The 15,882-nt window shown below is 42.6% G+C and overlaps 1 long non-coding RNA gene across 2 annotated transcripts in view; it reads right to left on the bottom strand.

Moving 5' to 3' along the window:
- Positions 1-2,774: 2,774 nt before the first annotated feature.
- Positions 2,775-15,882, bottom strand: part of LOC142830562 (uncharacterized) — a 78,194-nt gene continuing 65,086 nt past the window's right edge. For both annotated transcript variants that reach the window (XR_012905915.2, XR_012905913.2), the window contains 3 exons: positions 14,594-14,676; positions 11,543-11,622; positions 2,775-7,947 (listed from right to left, as the gene is read on the bottom strand). This is a non-coding gene — a long non-coding RNA (uncharacterized LOC142830562). The remainder of the gene's footprint in view (positions 7,948-11,542; positions 11,623-14,593; positions 14,677-15,882) is intronic.

Below are 15,882 nucleotides of genomic sequence, written 5' to 3'. Positions count from 1 at the left end.
GACTCTTGGAGTTTAGCATCCTGTTCCAGTATAGGTTGTAGTTTATTGATAATGTGTTGGACAGGTTTAAGTTGGGGGCTGTAGGTGATGACAAGTGGTGTTCTATTGTTGGTTTTCTTGGGTCTGTCTTGAAGTAGATGGTTTCTAGGTATTCATCTGGCTCTTTCAATTTGCTTTTTTATTTTTCCAGGTGGGTAGTTGAGATTTATAAATGCTTGGTAGAGATCCTGAAGTTTCTGGTCTCTGTCAGTGGGATTAGAGCAGATGCGGTTGTATCGAAGGGCTTGGCTATAGATGATGGATCGTATGGTGTGTTCTGGATGGGAGCTGGAAGCATGTAGGTAACTGTATGAGTCAGTGGTTTTCTGTAGAGAGTGGTGTCTAATTTACCATTGGTGATTTGTACTGTGGTGTCCAGGAAATGGATCTCTCATGTAGAATGGTCCAAGCTAAGATTGATGGTGGGGTGTAGGTTGTTAAAATCTCTGTGGAATGTCTCCAGTGTTTCTTGGCCATGTGTCCAGATCATAAAGATGTCATCAACATAGCGTATGTAGAGAAGGGGTAAAAGGGGACAGGAGTTGAGGAAACGTTGCTCTAAGTCAGCCATAAAGATATTAGCGTACTGTGGGGCCATGCGTGTACCCATGGCTGTGCCGCTGATCTGGAGGTATAAGTTGTTCTCAAACTGGAAATAATTGTGAGTGAGAACAAAGTTACATAGGTCTGCTGTCAGATTGGCAGTGGTGTCCTCTGGGATAGTGTTTCTAATTGCTTGTAATCCATCTTTATGTGGGATGTTGATGTATAGAGTTTCTACATCCATGGTGGCAAGGATGGTGTTATTGGGGAAGTTATCGATGTTTTGTAGTTTCCTTAGGAAGTCAGTAGTATCTTGGAGATAGCTGGAGGTGTTGGTTGCGTAGGGTTTGAGAAGAGAGTCTACATAGCTGGATAAACCAGTAGTGAGCATGCCGATACCTGAGAGGTGATGTCCGGGGTGTCCAGGATTATGGATTTTGGGAAGCAGATAGAACAATCCTGGTTGGGGGTCAGAAGGTGTTTGTATGGATTTGTTCCTGAGTAGCTGTAGGGAGGCTTTTAAGGAGACAGTGTTGTTTCTTTTGGTATTCCGAGGTGGGATCAGAAGAGAGACGTTTGTAAAATGTGGTGTTGGAGAGTTGTCTGGTTGCCTCCTGGTGATAGTCGGCCTTATTCATAATGACCACAGCACCCCGTGTCAGCTGGTTTGATTATAATGTCCAGGTTGTTTTTGAGACTCTGGATGGCATGGTATTCAGCGCGGCTGAGATTGTGTGTCACTTGTTGTCGTTTGTGAATAATGTCAGTCTGTGCATTGTTGCCGAAGCTTTGTATTGTGTTGAGCCTCCAACTGCACTCCAAACCTATTGGCACCAGCCTGGAGCCCCCTTCTGTAGTCTAAACTCCTCATCCCCAACCCCATCTCAGACCTTCAGTCAGAGCCCTCATCCTATTAACCACTGTAATCTATGGAAATGTATAATTGGGCTGGAGTTTATTTGGATTTTAAAATGGAGTCTGTGGGTCAGCCCTGTTGGTATACAATCCTGTCAGCCTAACCAAAGGAGGGGGGTTTCTCTGTCTAAAGATTCCCGCCACTTACAGGGTTGCACACATCACCAAATGCTTTGCACCCATCATCAAATGCTTTGCACTCCATCCCAAAAGAGCTGCACATGTCCCAAAAAGCTCTGTACACTGCCCAAATGGTGTTGCACTCAGCCCTACTAACATCTTCCCGCCTTTTTGTCTATAAATACCCTAGCTGTGATTCACGGTGGGTTCGGTCTTTTAGGTTTAGCTTGTGTCATTGTGTAGGTATGCTAGTGGTATGTTTTCCTGTTTGTCATTAAATGTATGGAAGAGTGATTGAATAGTGTGACCATGTGGGTGTAGGTAGTGGTTGTCCTGCCGGTGGGATTAGTTTCCTGTGGAGAAATCCCTTGTAACTGATAGCCCAGCACAGGGTTGGCTACTGAGGGTTTACTTGACACCCTATTGTATTAACACTTGGAGAACGGAAGGCCCTTCGCTAAGGAGTCCAGATATCTCCTGGCAGGCCGGAGGATAGGATCCAGAGTATCATTGTGGGATCGCCTCACTGTTCCTCTGCCGAGGCTTCCTATTAGCTAGAGCATAGAGGTCGTGAGCGCCGAAACCTGTTATCAATCACGTGGATGTAATATATACCTTGTGTATTGGGGATATTCTATCATCTTTTCTTCTGGGATAGGGTGGGCAAACTGATATTTCACGTGTTGATCTTTCAAGATTCTTTACAATATATGGTTTGGCCCCATATCTTGTCTCCAACTCGTTTGTTTTAAAACCCATAACCGGTGATAGATACCGCCTCAGGTAATCCCTTCTTCTGGGACTTGGGACAATTAACATCTCCTAGTATTAGGGCGTGCCTAATTAGATCTCTTAATTAATCATTACTGCATCCCAGGCTAACAATCTCTTCCCATAAGTGGAGAGGAGTCCTGTGGCACCTTATAGACTATCTGAAGTGTAGGAGCATAAGCTTTCGTGGGCAAAGACCCACTTCCTCAGATGCATGTCAAGTGGGTCTTTGCCCACGAAAGCTTATGCTCCTACACTTCAGTTAGTCTATAAGGTGCCACAGGACTCCTCGCCGCTTTTGCAGATTCAGAGTAACACGGCTACCCCTCTGATACTTGAATCTCTTTCCATGTCCAACCCCCTTCCTCAATCCAATCTCCCTACTGAATCCTGAACCTTTCTTTTTGGGTCTCCCCTCCCACTGCCCCCATCTAGGGGCCCCACAAAATCTAACAGCCCCAGATGAGTTAATCTGGCCCTGCTCTCCAGGGGTGGGAGATTATTCCTGTTTCCCTATCAATGGAATGTTTGCTCTTTCTCACTCAGCAAGAATGCAAAGAATGGTATCAGATGTGCAATAAATGATTCACGTGTTCACCTTCCTACACCAGCCACTAAATGTTACTCCAGCCCTCCTTTCCCCTACGCCTGTAACAAGTGTTCTGGTTTTACACTTTGAAATTCCAGTTACTCTCTGTAGAGGTGAAAGCTCTCTTTCATATTACCAAATGCCTGAGCTGTTCTGCATTGCTTTGCATATATACTGTCTCCAAAGTTTTGGGATGGCAGCAGCCACTTGTAACATAACTCTTTATTATATCACAGTGGCTATTAGCCATAGCTAAGTTCAGGGGCCTGATTACTCTGAGTACTTACCTGTATCTTGATCATTTCAGTTATACATAAGTTATATAAAAGCCATTTTAATATGTCATTCCCCAGTCATTTATTCAGTTTCCATACACACAGAAATATTAACACACTAAACAGAAATTATAGTTCCTCTTCATGTTAAACATGTGCTCATGTTTTCTACCGATTTTTCTTTAAACTGAGACTTTTAAAAAACCTAATAAAAGGCAGCTAAAATCAGGAAAAGGGTCACTTTTAGGACTACATGTGCATGCCAAGTCGTATGTGTTGATTAGTAAGAAATTAGTTGCTGGGACACTGCATGCAAACAACTTGTAAGCAAAACAAGCTCTCTCACTCAGTTCATAAATATAAATTACAATAGGATTGGTCAAAACATTCCATTGACACTATTTTCCCACAGATAATTGAGTCTTTCAACATTTTGGGGCAAAACCATAACTTTTTTCCCCAGGTGGTCAGTTTTAACAAAAAAAAATAAAAAATCAAATTCATCTGCAGAAAAAAAGTGTTTAGTCAATTTGGAACTTTTACCACTCAACGCCTCATGGAAGATAGAGTTTGGGTTCATCATGTCCCCATTCTTCTGTATGGGTTGGGTTTCCCAGACAGATTCCCTCTATGTCACGAGTCATTAGTGTTGCACTGTAAGTAAGGGTGGAATGTGACCATTGTCAGAGTAATGTCTTTTTGAAGGGATCATTACTCCAATTCCCTTTTGCCGTACATACCCTGCAGTACCAAAAATTGAGGCCCTTCCACTCCATTGGGGTCCTTTGCTAAGATGTCCATGCTTTTTGTCACTTCCAGCCTGGATTTCATGGAAGCAGAGGAGCTCTGAAAGGGGCTGTAAAAAAAATTCACAATGGTGCACCCAGACCCACCTTACAGCAGAAGGTAAAGTTCATACTATATCTGCAATTTAATCTGAGTGGACTCTACAAGGTAGACTATTGTAATCTGAAGAAGTGGGTTGCACCCACAAAAGCTAATGATACCAGCTACATTGAATCAGAGAACACTAGAACTGGAAGGGGCCTCGAGAGGTCATCAAGTACAGTCCCCGGCCCTCATGACAGGACCCAGTACAGTCTTCTAGACGATCCTTGAGAGATGTCTATCTAATCTGCTCTTAAACATCTCCAGAGATGGAGATTCCACAACCTCCCTAGGCAACTTATTCCAGTGTTTAACCACCCTGCCAGTTAAAAATTATCACATAAAGGATCTTCCTAACTAAAAATTGTTATTTTCTTCAAACAGTTTCACTACAAAATTTTCAAGTAACACTACTGCTGTATAATTTATGCCACCATAACTTTAGTTCTGTTGTGAGTGGAAACTTTACTCAAAACTACTGTTTGCCTCTCCATAAACATTTACCACATGGATGCCAATCCCACTATCAAATAAACCAAAATGACCAAAGAAAGCATGTGTGACTGTTATTGCTGCTGACAAGTGAATATACTCCATCCCTTGATAGTCAAACGACCAAATTCTGAGCTCTGCTCCATCAGTGCACAAAGTAACTCCTCCACTGAAATTGAGTTACTTGGCCTTATGCTAGTAAAGTGACTGAGATCAGATGACAACTCTCCCCTTAGACCAATTCTGTACATAGATGTTCTTGAAACATGCTAATTGAGTAATATTATTTTAATGGTTTTACTTCATCTTGACCCAGTGGAAGCAAATAGGGGATTTGGCCCATTGATGGGCTACATGATCTGCTTTTAAATTTCAGTTAATGTAAGACAGGGTCCCATGAGGCTCTCTCAATTTAATATGAAGACCGGCACAAGGCTGGCCTTGGGTGGGGTTGTTGAAATATCTTGAAGGCCACCCCCAGATTAGGGATTACCACTGCAGTTACAGTCAGAGCAGCTGGGAATAAGTATGGAAAGGAAGTGACAAATCCTGCCTTGTTTAGAAGTCTGTTTGACCAAGGTATGGCACTACATAGGGACAATTCACCTCTAACTTTATAAATGTTTACAGAATGTGGGTAATATATTTATGAGGGAAATTTTCCCTCTCCCTTTTCCTCTCTCTATCTTGAAGTGCTTGACATGCCCATTTCATCTTGTAGGTTCTTTCCTCTACCCTAAGCGTCTGTTATACCTCCTGAATACTTGTAACAGGCTTGAAAGAGTGGCCAAGAATCAGCTGGAGATTAGGAGTGAAATTTTTGTAAAGCCTTCTACAAAACACACAGCAACACATAGCAAATGGGGACACAGAGTGTGACAATACAGGAGGGCTAGAGACTGCATGACAACACTAAGGAACAATTGCGGATTTCATTCCTTATCTAGGCTACAAAGAACTTAAAACTTGTTTTTGTCATTTTTAAATTTAAGATATAGTTGAAAAACCAGGAGTTAATCACTGTCGTCAGGGGCAGATGACCATTTTGCAGGGCCCAGGGCAGCACAATTTCACAGGGCCCCCCTTTGCCACAGCGCATGCGCAGTGGCACCACGGCACATGCGCGGGGCTTCTTGAAGCATGGGGCCCAGGGCGGCCGCCCCACTCACTCTGCCTTATATCCACCCCGACTGTCGTGACCATTACATGCATAATAGCTGACATTTTTATCCTTGAAATACACGCTCTTTGCCTTTATCTACCATTAACCCATGGTTTTCAAGCCTCAACATGTAAATAAGCCTGTGGGAGACCAGCAGAGTTTTTGATTCCAAGCATTACCAGAAAGAATAATTCTTTCCTTTGCATCATTCTAGGTATGTGAAGTATTTAGACCATGACAGATTTGGAGAACTGAAGTATATTTTAAATTTCTGGAAGCTTAGAGTATTATATACTGTATATCTTGGCAGGGCTCTTATGAGAACAGAGCCTGGCTTGCTACCAGTGTGAAAAACCTCACAAATTTTTAAACAACTCTTTAATTCACTGTTTTTCATCCTCAGTATTGCACTTGGTTACTGCTGACAATACTTTGCTGTTTATAAAAGTGAAAAATGGAAAATAGCTTGTTGGTCTATGAGGTATGAATTGCACTTTGTACGTGAGATCCTAGGTTCAAATTTCTGACAAGCTTCTCAAAAGGCTGGGGATGGTACATTTCTTTTCACATTATAGTCAGCATAAATGGACCAAGAATAAATTGAAGCTGGAAATTAGAATTTTCTAACTATCAGAAGACTGAGGTTCTAGAACAAGCTTTAACTGAGAATAGTAGGCAAACAATGTCAATATTTTTCACATGCAGCATGATAAATCGATGAATGGGATCAGATGACATGGTTGCTTGTGATTTGAGAGAATTGACTTAGGGATCCAGAAGGTCTATATTCCTGTAGCTTGACTAAAATAACTCACAATGTCAATTTTAAAAACTGGCTGAATCTTAGCAGAGAATGGTTCTGGAGACTTAAATATCTTCAGAAGCATCCCCATATAATTTGTCCTCTTCTCTCAACTTAAATCCTAGGCAATGACCTTCTTCCTCAGAGGAGGAACATTCCTTCCAGTAGAAATAAAGTCTAGATGGTGTCCAACGTGATTCAGTTTGTGAAGCCTGATTGCCTCTCTGTGGTCTGGCTTTTAAGATGTCATCCTAGGACAGACTTTCCATGCACTTGTCCCCTGCTGCCCCTGGATGGAGTGAGATTTGTGTTACTCTATCCTACTCCAGAAGGATGGCAGAATTCTACAGTAGTCGAGGCTTCAGATTGATTTTGAAGTGTAGCCCCTACTCCATAAAAATGCATTACAATAGTCCACCCGTGCCCACAAAAGCTCTATACCATACTTTTTTTTTTTTTTAAAGTTTATCCTGTACAGACTAACTCGGCTACCCCTCTGAAGCTTATGATTCTATGATCTGCTTTCCACAAAATCTGACATGCTTTAGTCAAAAGTTTTATTCTCATTGTGCACCAGCCTTGCATTGGCAGCCTAAGAATACTTTGAATTAGTCTCTCAACTTATAGTAATAGCAGCAGCCTTGCCTAAAAAGACATGGATATTCAGCAAAATATGGCAGATCAAAGATTGTAGCTATCTTATAATCCTCTTCTGTCTCCTTAAATTGTTCATTCAGTTGATAGAACATGTAACAGGTGTTTCTATACTCCAGCATGGAACGATAAAGCTGTAGTGACCAGAAAATATTACCCACACCTCAAACCAAATCTGGCACAAGCCACACATGTGTACTGTCCATGGCAGCAGACCCATAGCAATGTTTACAGCCTCTGCAACTAAAATGGTAGCATCCACAAGCATGTAATAAAACAAGTTCATCTGCAGCAATCTTCATTTGATTATCTGTTCAGTGAGTTCTTTTACATGATGCTTTATTAGAGAACCTAGCAAAATACTCTACTTCAGTACAGATGCCAAAAGGAAAAGTTAAATCAGCTCTTCCTATTTAATTTACATATGAACTTGTGGTATTTTATTTGGGCGTCTTGTACATTTTGCTGATGCAAAATCAGACACTCTACCTGAAAAACACAGATTTCAAAATGCTATCAACATGAAGGCTTTCACACATAAATGTGAACAAAATGTTCTGAGTCAAGATGAGAATAACAAACTTTAGAGAAGACTCAGTGTTGCACAAGTGGATGGAACGCGAACGAGCCTTTAATATTTCATTGCCTCTGGCTTTTTTCCTCCCCTTCTAATTGTTGCCAACAGCTGGATCTAAATCTTAAAAACACATAGTTACAGTTGCCAGTATTAACTACAATGATATAAAATGTTTAAAGATTCAAAGACTCTTTCACCCCAATGTTTCTAAATAAACTTTAAACATGAAGTTTGATTTAATTTTATCATTTAACACAAACACAGGCACTATGTAACTGTCTCATTATAGAAGGATACTTGGCATAGAGATTTGTAGAAGACAAGCGGCTCAAGATTGCAAATACAAAGATGGCTGGATATTCTGAGCCTCATTTTGCTCATGGGAAAATTGAGGTACAGAGATAAAGACCAGATTTTCCAAAGAGCTCAGAAATAGAAACTAAGTCACCTGACTCCAGTTCCAACTGTATTCACCTTCATTATGAGAATCAAATACATTTCTCATTTTATACTTACGATTATCCCAGTATCCTTATTTGCCCTGAAGATTTCAAAGCCAAATCAAAGAATGAATGTGATAAGCAAAGAATTCATCTATATATGTATATTTTAGAGTGTTTGTGCATCTGTCTGTCCATGAGTCCATCCATCTGTGAGTCCATTTGTTCAAGAACACCTCCTAAATGATATAAGCTATGACCACCAAATTTGGTTATGCAGCCTCCTCTTATCCTAACTTAAAGCAAGGTCAGGGTTTGGTTGTGCCAGGACAATGGGATGTACCTGGAATGTGATTGTTTTCCATAATATGGAAAGGAAGGGATAGTTGTGCTCCTCAATAACCAGTGAGCACAGAGGACAATTATACTGCAGAGTAACCACAGGGAGGTGGCCACACCAGAAAGAGAGTGGCCAACTGGGGCTGGGGCTCTCCATATTGCCAGCCACCAACCTGACTAACTGGCCCCTCTGCCCCAAATCCTTCCATGTCCCAGAGGAGATGTAGGCCAGGGTGAGACAGCGGAGCACCCTTGTCCCCTGAGGAGATGTTGGCTGGGGCCCCATTCCCCCAGAGCACTGCCAGGGCCAGCCAATGTAGCCCTGCCCCACCCAACCCCAAAGGAGGCATGGTCTCTCTCACACACAGCCCCCTGTCCTGAGCCTCCCCCCCCCATCTCCTAACCCTGCCCCCTGACCTGAGTTTCCCTACACATCCCAGGCTTCTGCACTCACTCCCACTGCCTGCTCTGAGTCTCCCACCTCCACCCCCAAGCCCTCCCCCACTCCACCCAACACCCTACACTGAGCCCCCCCAAAAGGACCTGAGCAACAATGGATAAATCCTCTAGTACAGGAGTGGGGAACCTTTTTTGGGGTTGAGGGCCAGTGACCCACAGAAAAATCAGACAGGCAAGAAGCACCATCGGCTGGAATGCCAGCACAGGCTCCCCAGTGCTGGTGGGGGGTGGGGGGAGTCCTGAAACACAGAGGCTAGATCCAAGAAAGCCAGATACCACATATAGCCCTGGGGCTAAGGTTCCCCACCCCTGCTCTAGTATATACAGTAAATGTAACACAGGGGTTCTCAAAACGTCACCGCACCACGATCACTTTTTTTTTTTTTTTTTTTTTTTAAAAACACCACACCACACATTACATGACCTCAGGAAAAGGGCCCAAAGCCCAATATCTACCATCCTCAGTAGGGTAAGCAAAGCTGAAACTTGAGAGCTTCATCCCAGAGCCAGGGGACTGTAACCCAGGACTGAAGACCCTCATGCTTTCCTGCTAAGATGGAAAAAAATGAACATGTTGCAAGGTTCAGGCCTGCTAAATGGAGAGAGGGGAGGGGAGGCAAAGGAGGCAGTTGCCCTGGGGCCTGGTGATTCAGAAGGCCTTTAAATTTCACCGGGGGGTGCCCCACCCAATCCCTTTCACCTGAGGGTCTTCCCCTTCCTGGCAGCACAGAGCCAGGCCCCCACTCAGACACCTTGCCCAAGGGGCTGGCAATTCTATCGGTCCCCCTGCCAAGCTCATACAGGTCTTACACTAGATCTTTTCATTCCTCTACAGTATTGATTTTTAAAAAAATCATACGGCAACAGCAGTTTGCTTGACTTCTATAATAAATGAATTACTCTGCACAGCAGCAATCAGACAATGCAATAAGCCTTTGCATTCCGTCAGTGTCGTTTTAAAAAACGGTCTTGATATAGTTCAGGTTAGCAAAACATAATTATATTCCCAAATGCTGTCCCTAGCCACAGATCAATTGAATTGATTGTACAGTCTAACATTTCTCTAATTATATAAATATTATCTTCAGATATTTATCTAATTCATGTCTATTCCTTAAAAGAAAATTAGCTTAAGTTTGGAAATGGTAAATGCCTTTTATGCCAATAATTTGGTAAATGCCAATTTATGCCTGTTTTCAAACAAACATTCAAATCATGCAGTTTTAATAATTAACAAATTACTTTAGTTACATGGAGCAGCACAGCAGTTTAGCAGGCTTTGGATAAGAAGCAGGAATATAGGAGACAATGTCTCCCTCATGAGCAGGTATACATAAAGATAGCATGGCCTACAGCCTCCAACAGTACATCTACACAGCAAAGAATAACCCATAAAAGGATGCATAGCAGCTGACTCTGGCTCAACATGGGACTGTTTCCAAACTTCAAAGCTTAATCTCTAGGGCTATGTCTACACTGCAGGCTTCTTGCACAAGAACTGTTTTGCGCAAGAATTCTTGCGCAAAAGGGCTTGCACGAGAGTGCGTCCACACTGCCATGTGCTTTTCTGCAAGAGTGTCCATGGCAGTGTGAACACTCTCTTGCGCAAGAAAGCTCTGATGGCCATTTTAGCCATAGGGGTTTCTTGCGCAAGAAACCCGTTTCCTGTCCACACTGCCTTCTTGTGCAAGAAGACTTATTCCTCATTGGGAGAGGAATAACTCTTGCACAAGAAGCCCTCTGTTTCAACATCTTACTGTAAATTTACTTGTGCAAAAATGCACATGCAGCTTAGACACTTTGCAAGTTTTGCACAAAAACAGCTGTTCTTGAGCAGAAAGCCTGCAGAGTAGACGTAGCCAAGGACTTTGTAAGGTGGGAAGATCCCAGAGCTTAGGCTCCAGCTTGAGCTCTGAGAGCCAGTCAGCTGATTTTTCTTTACTATCAGCTTTGCTATGCCCCTAGGTGGTGGGACAGCTCTGTGCTCCCAGAAGGGGTGAGGCCTCCGGTGTAAGGGGTGGGGCTGGGGCAGCCAGCCTTCAGTGCCACCTCGAGTACACTGCGCTGCACCCCTTCCTCTCAGCCAGCCCTTAGTGCTACCCAGTGTGGTGCTCCAGTGATTAAAGGGCCTGGGGCTCCAGTGGCTTCCAGGAGTTTTGGGCCCTTTTGAATTGTCAGGTTCCATAGCAACTGTCCTCTTCCCACTACCCCCATCAGCAGGCCTGTTTAGTGTGTACACATACCCTGTGTTAGAAAGATTTAAGGTCACCCTCTTCAGCAACTCTTGGCGGCCTTGTTATCTGGGGGAGGAGACATGCCTCCTCTGACTACCTCATCAGGAAGGCGGTAGCCAGGCCCAGCTGAGGCCTTTTTGTATCAGCAGGATCCCATTGAGCCAATTCTTGGAGTTCAACACCAGGCTTCATAATTTGGTCATTAGCTAGGCCGACTGTGGGTAGCTGGTCCTTCACTCTTACCTCTGCCTCCTGGGTTTTTCCATCTCTATTGAGAGGACTCCGTTCAGCATCCTTGTCTCTAGAAATTCGGAGGGGTATTTCTAGAGAGAGAAAGTACAAATTTATTCTGCACTTCCACTCTTTCCATCGCCACCTATTTTCATTCTTATCTTTACATTTCATTCTCACTTCCATCTTGGGTTTTTTTTTCTTAGTACATATTAGGGAGACAGTTACTCAAGATCCAGAAATACATGTGACAGCATTGTGCAATATGTTCTCATACTGCCATGGTTCTATTTTCTAAAGCCCTTACTTCTGGTTACTCAGAAACAAACATGTGTGAGCTCTTCAATTTGTAATCTGCTCCAGGGCATTTTGGACAGAGGGGAGTCTGAGTAAATCGTTACCCAAGACATTTTAAGTTTTAACTTAAAACTGTGTTTGTGTTGTGGAACACCAGAAGCAGATGAGGTTAGCATTGGTCTCAGAACTCACCAGCAGTGGCAACCCAACCTCTATCAACAGCCTACACATTCTCTCCTTGGTGGCGCCAAGATTTGGTTCGCCCCTGTATTGTTTGACTAACGCCTTGATAAGAGACAAAACAAGAAACAGAAATATGATGGATTCCACTTATTAGCAGCCAAAGAATTGCTATTATCTGACAGTTTCCAGTAAGTGAAATGCAGATTTGTAGGACTACAATGGGGCAAAGCACACCCTGGAGAGCCCAAGCAGAGATGCTGTATAGGTCCACAGGCCCCCCATCTCTCTGTGGAAATCCCAGGCAGCAGCACCCCATCCCCACTGTCACCCCTCCCAATCTACAGAACTGGGGTCCACCCACGTTGAGGGAGGCTGCAGGTGTCCTAACCCTTTACCTCATTTGCAGGCAGTAGTTCTCCAGCCACGGTCAAGTTTTCCCTGGCTGCAGCCCCCCAAAGCTTTCTGCATCTGGGACCTTTCTTCCCAAAAAGTCGTTACTAACAGAATGCTTGTTTCCAAATTCCTTTACATTAAACTCAGTGGGACTGGATAGGTTCCTGGCAAAAAGTTGCTGTCAAGCCAGTCATTAAGAATGGGCTCACTAATAAACAGCATCCACTATACTGACAATCAGTTAAGAATAGGTAAGAATGGTATTGTTCAGGGCTGGTGACAGACTTTGCCAGGCCCTGGGCAATGTGGGGAGGAGGGCTCAGCTCTGGGCTTCCCGGAAGGCCACCCAGACCATGACACGCCAGGGCTCTGGCGGCAATTTAAAGGGCCCAGGGCGATAGACACTACTGCTGTCATGGTAGTGGCAGCAGCAGCCCAAAGCCCTGGACCCTTTTAAATTCAGGACAACATTTGGGCAAACACATTCTAAACGCATTCCGAGACAATGTAAAACAGAATTTGCTGGAAAACTATGCTTTCACAAATTAAATCTAAATAAGAACACATTATTTTATTAAAATGTACTATTTGTAGCACTGAGAGGCCTCAGCCAAGACTGGGCCCCATCGTTCACTGTACATTATAAACAATAAGAAATTATCGCTGCTCTCAAGTACAGTGGGAAAATAACCTTTTGGAATCAGGGCCAAGTATATTACAATTACCTCAAAATTAGATTAGTCTTTAATGAAAGACTGTGAAATGCTCTCATGGATCAGTATTTCTCCAAGTTTGAGACCAGGGACCAGTGCTCTGTCTATGTCAGGGAGATCTCAGCGACTGGCGCTGGTCCACGGACAAATTGTTGAAAAAAAAAAAAACTGTTGCAGATGACTGCCTATAAAGGCTTTATAAACACAGTTGTCAGTGTTGGAGAAACATGAGCAGCCCTTGTTAGTTAAAAATAAGTAAATATAGCAGCTATCAGAGCCCAACTGCTTAAAATTATATATAAGCTCCAGGCAGAGAAGGATGGCCTTCAACATTTTATGCATCTCTTAAGCTTTTTGCCCTCTAGTTATATATATATTGTGAATTGTGAAGATCTGCAACTGAAAAGTGGGATACAGATCACACTGCAGCACACAATGAAGACTTTATAGTTTCAGACCTCCATATGGTTCCACCTTCTAATTTTAGTACAGGTTATTTTAAAAAAAAATCTGTCAAGTTTGCAGAAAAGTTCAGTGATGAACAGTGAAAATAAAACCTCCCAACACAGAATATTCTTCTGCCCAGAATGACTAACACTCAATATAAACTAGTGACAGGCATCTGTGGCCCCCGGCTATACATGGTTTGTCAGGATAAGCTGCCGGCAGGTCACTAGACACTGGCATCTTCAGAGCCCAAATTAACCTTTATATTTAATCTGTTCTAGCCATCTGAATTTCAGAAAACCTCTTCTGGGGCCAGATCAGGTCTTTCTACCCCCAGGAACTAAAATAGGGTGACTTCTCCACATTATTTCAATCCCATAAATTATTTCCTGAAGTATAAGAAAAACTCATACCTCATGCATAAAGTGCAAGTATGATGCCAACATATTAGAACAGGATACTAAAACTTGTCCTTCAGGAAGGGCAGTAGAGAGGACAGAATAGTTCCGTGGTTTGAGCATTGGCCTGCTAAAACCAGGGTTAAGAGTTCAATCCTTGAGGGGGGCCCATTTAGGGATTTGAGGCAAATCTGTCAGGGATGGTACTCCCTCCTGCTGTCAGGGCAGGGGACTGGACTCAATGACCTCTCAAGGTCCCTTCCAGTTCTACAAGATGGTATATCTCCATATATTATATAATACTAATTGTGCTAAGGAACAAAGATGTTTTCTAGAATAGGCAAAGAATAAGTATTTACATAATTTAGATGTATTCAAATTAACAGAGGCTAATGAAATTCATCCTAGAGTATTTAAGGAACTAGCTGAAGCAATATTGGAACCATTAATCTCTCAGCGCTCATGGAAAACTGGTAAGGTCCCAGACAAGCAGGGGCAATGGGTGAAGAGCACCGAGGGTCACATGTCCCCCAAATGCCATAGGTGAAGGGGGCAAGCGGCCAGCAATCAGTGGGGCCAGAGCCTCTGGGTGGCCCAGGGATGAGTAAATGGGCCCTCCTCTCCACACTCACAGTGGAAGGAGGTTGTTCCAGTGTGCAGAAGAGTCATGTGGGCAGGTGGCCAAGCCTCCAGTGTCCCTGCTCAGCAGTCACCCCTGCAAACAAATGGAAAAAAGGAAAAGATAACACCTTTCCTTAAAAAGGGAAACACAGAATCCAGGGATATTGACCAGTCAGCCTAACTTCAATACTTGTAAAAATACCGGAACAAATTTTTAAAGAGTCATTTTGTAAGCACCTAGAAGACAACTGGGTAAATAGCATGATTTTTCAAGAACAAAACAAGCCAAACCAACCTAATTTGCTTCTTTGACAGGATTGATGACCTAGTGCATAGACGAAAACTGCAGAACTGATATCTTAACTTTAGGGAAATATGCTAATAAGTGTCAAAAACCTTACTAGTTTGGTAATGAGAATGTAATTTCATCTAGACCACAAGGGAGGTGCAAAACTGATTGAAAGACTGTACTCAAAGTATTTAGGATTGGTCTGTGGTCAAGCTTGAGGTCATATCAGTAATACAGCTCCAGGATTTGTTTAGGTGGATGTATAGCATGTACTGTAACTTGCTTGAAATACATTTTCTTTAAAGGCCATAATTTATAAAACAAACCTACTTCTAAAATTTAAGTTCAGAGTGAGGAGTTGGGTAGATTTATACCTTTTCAAACCTCCAAACAGACTTGGTTTGTTTGAGTTTCAAATTAAGTTTTGGAAGAGGGTCATATTCTACCTAATTCAAGTCAACCATCCTTATCTCAATGGAGAAAGAACACAGGTCTGAATCAAGTAGTGAAATATACTTAAAATGACATTAACTGTCCAGGCAGCATTTTGGAGATGTATTTGAACACTAGCTAAACAGCTGGCTTATTAATACAAGTAATTTAATCTTCTTCCTAATTAGTTCCCAGACTGATGAGAGAAATAATCATACATAAAGTAAATTAGAAAGTATAAGTCAGTCAGGTAAATAATTTAAAATGTCAATTAAAAGTGTCAAGCAGATGAAGATTGTTATATACATGCCTTTCACAACTATAGAAACACATTTTAACTCTTTGCAAAATCATCTTGGAGATAGCACTCTTCTGCTGTAGTAAACACTTCACAAGATTAAGTTAATCTTACCACCATTTTGTGGAAGAGGAAACTAAAGCAGAGTCAGAGTGGATTGCCTGAGGCCAGCCAATAGCAAGAGATCTAGATCCAGAACACAGGTTTCCTGAACCCCAGTCTAGTATCCTAACCACTGGATCACATGGATTTCTAAATTGTATCTTACTACATTAGATGAA

The sequence above is a fragment of the Pelodiscus sinensis genome, chromosome 9 (assembly GCF_052426305.1).
Source record: "Pelodiscus sinensis isolate ZL-2025 chromosome 9, ASM5242630v1, whole genome shotgun sequence".
NCBI classification, from domain to species: domain Eukaryota; kingdom Metazoa; phylum Chordata; order Testudines; family Trionychidae; genus Pelodiscus; species Pelodiscus sinensis.
Note: the sequence above shows the minus strand (reverse complement) of the source record. Positions and strands in the feature narration are given on the sequence as shown.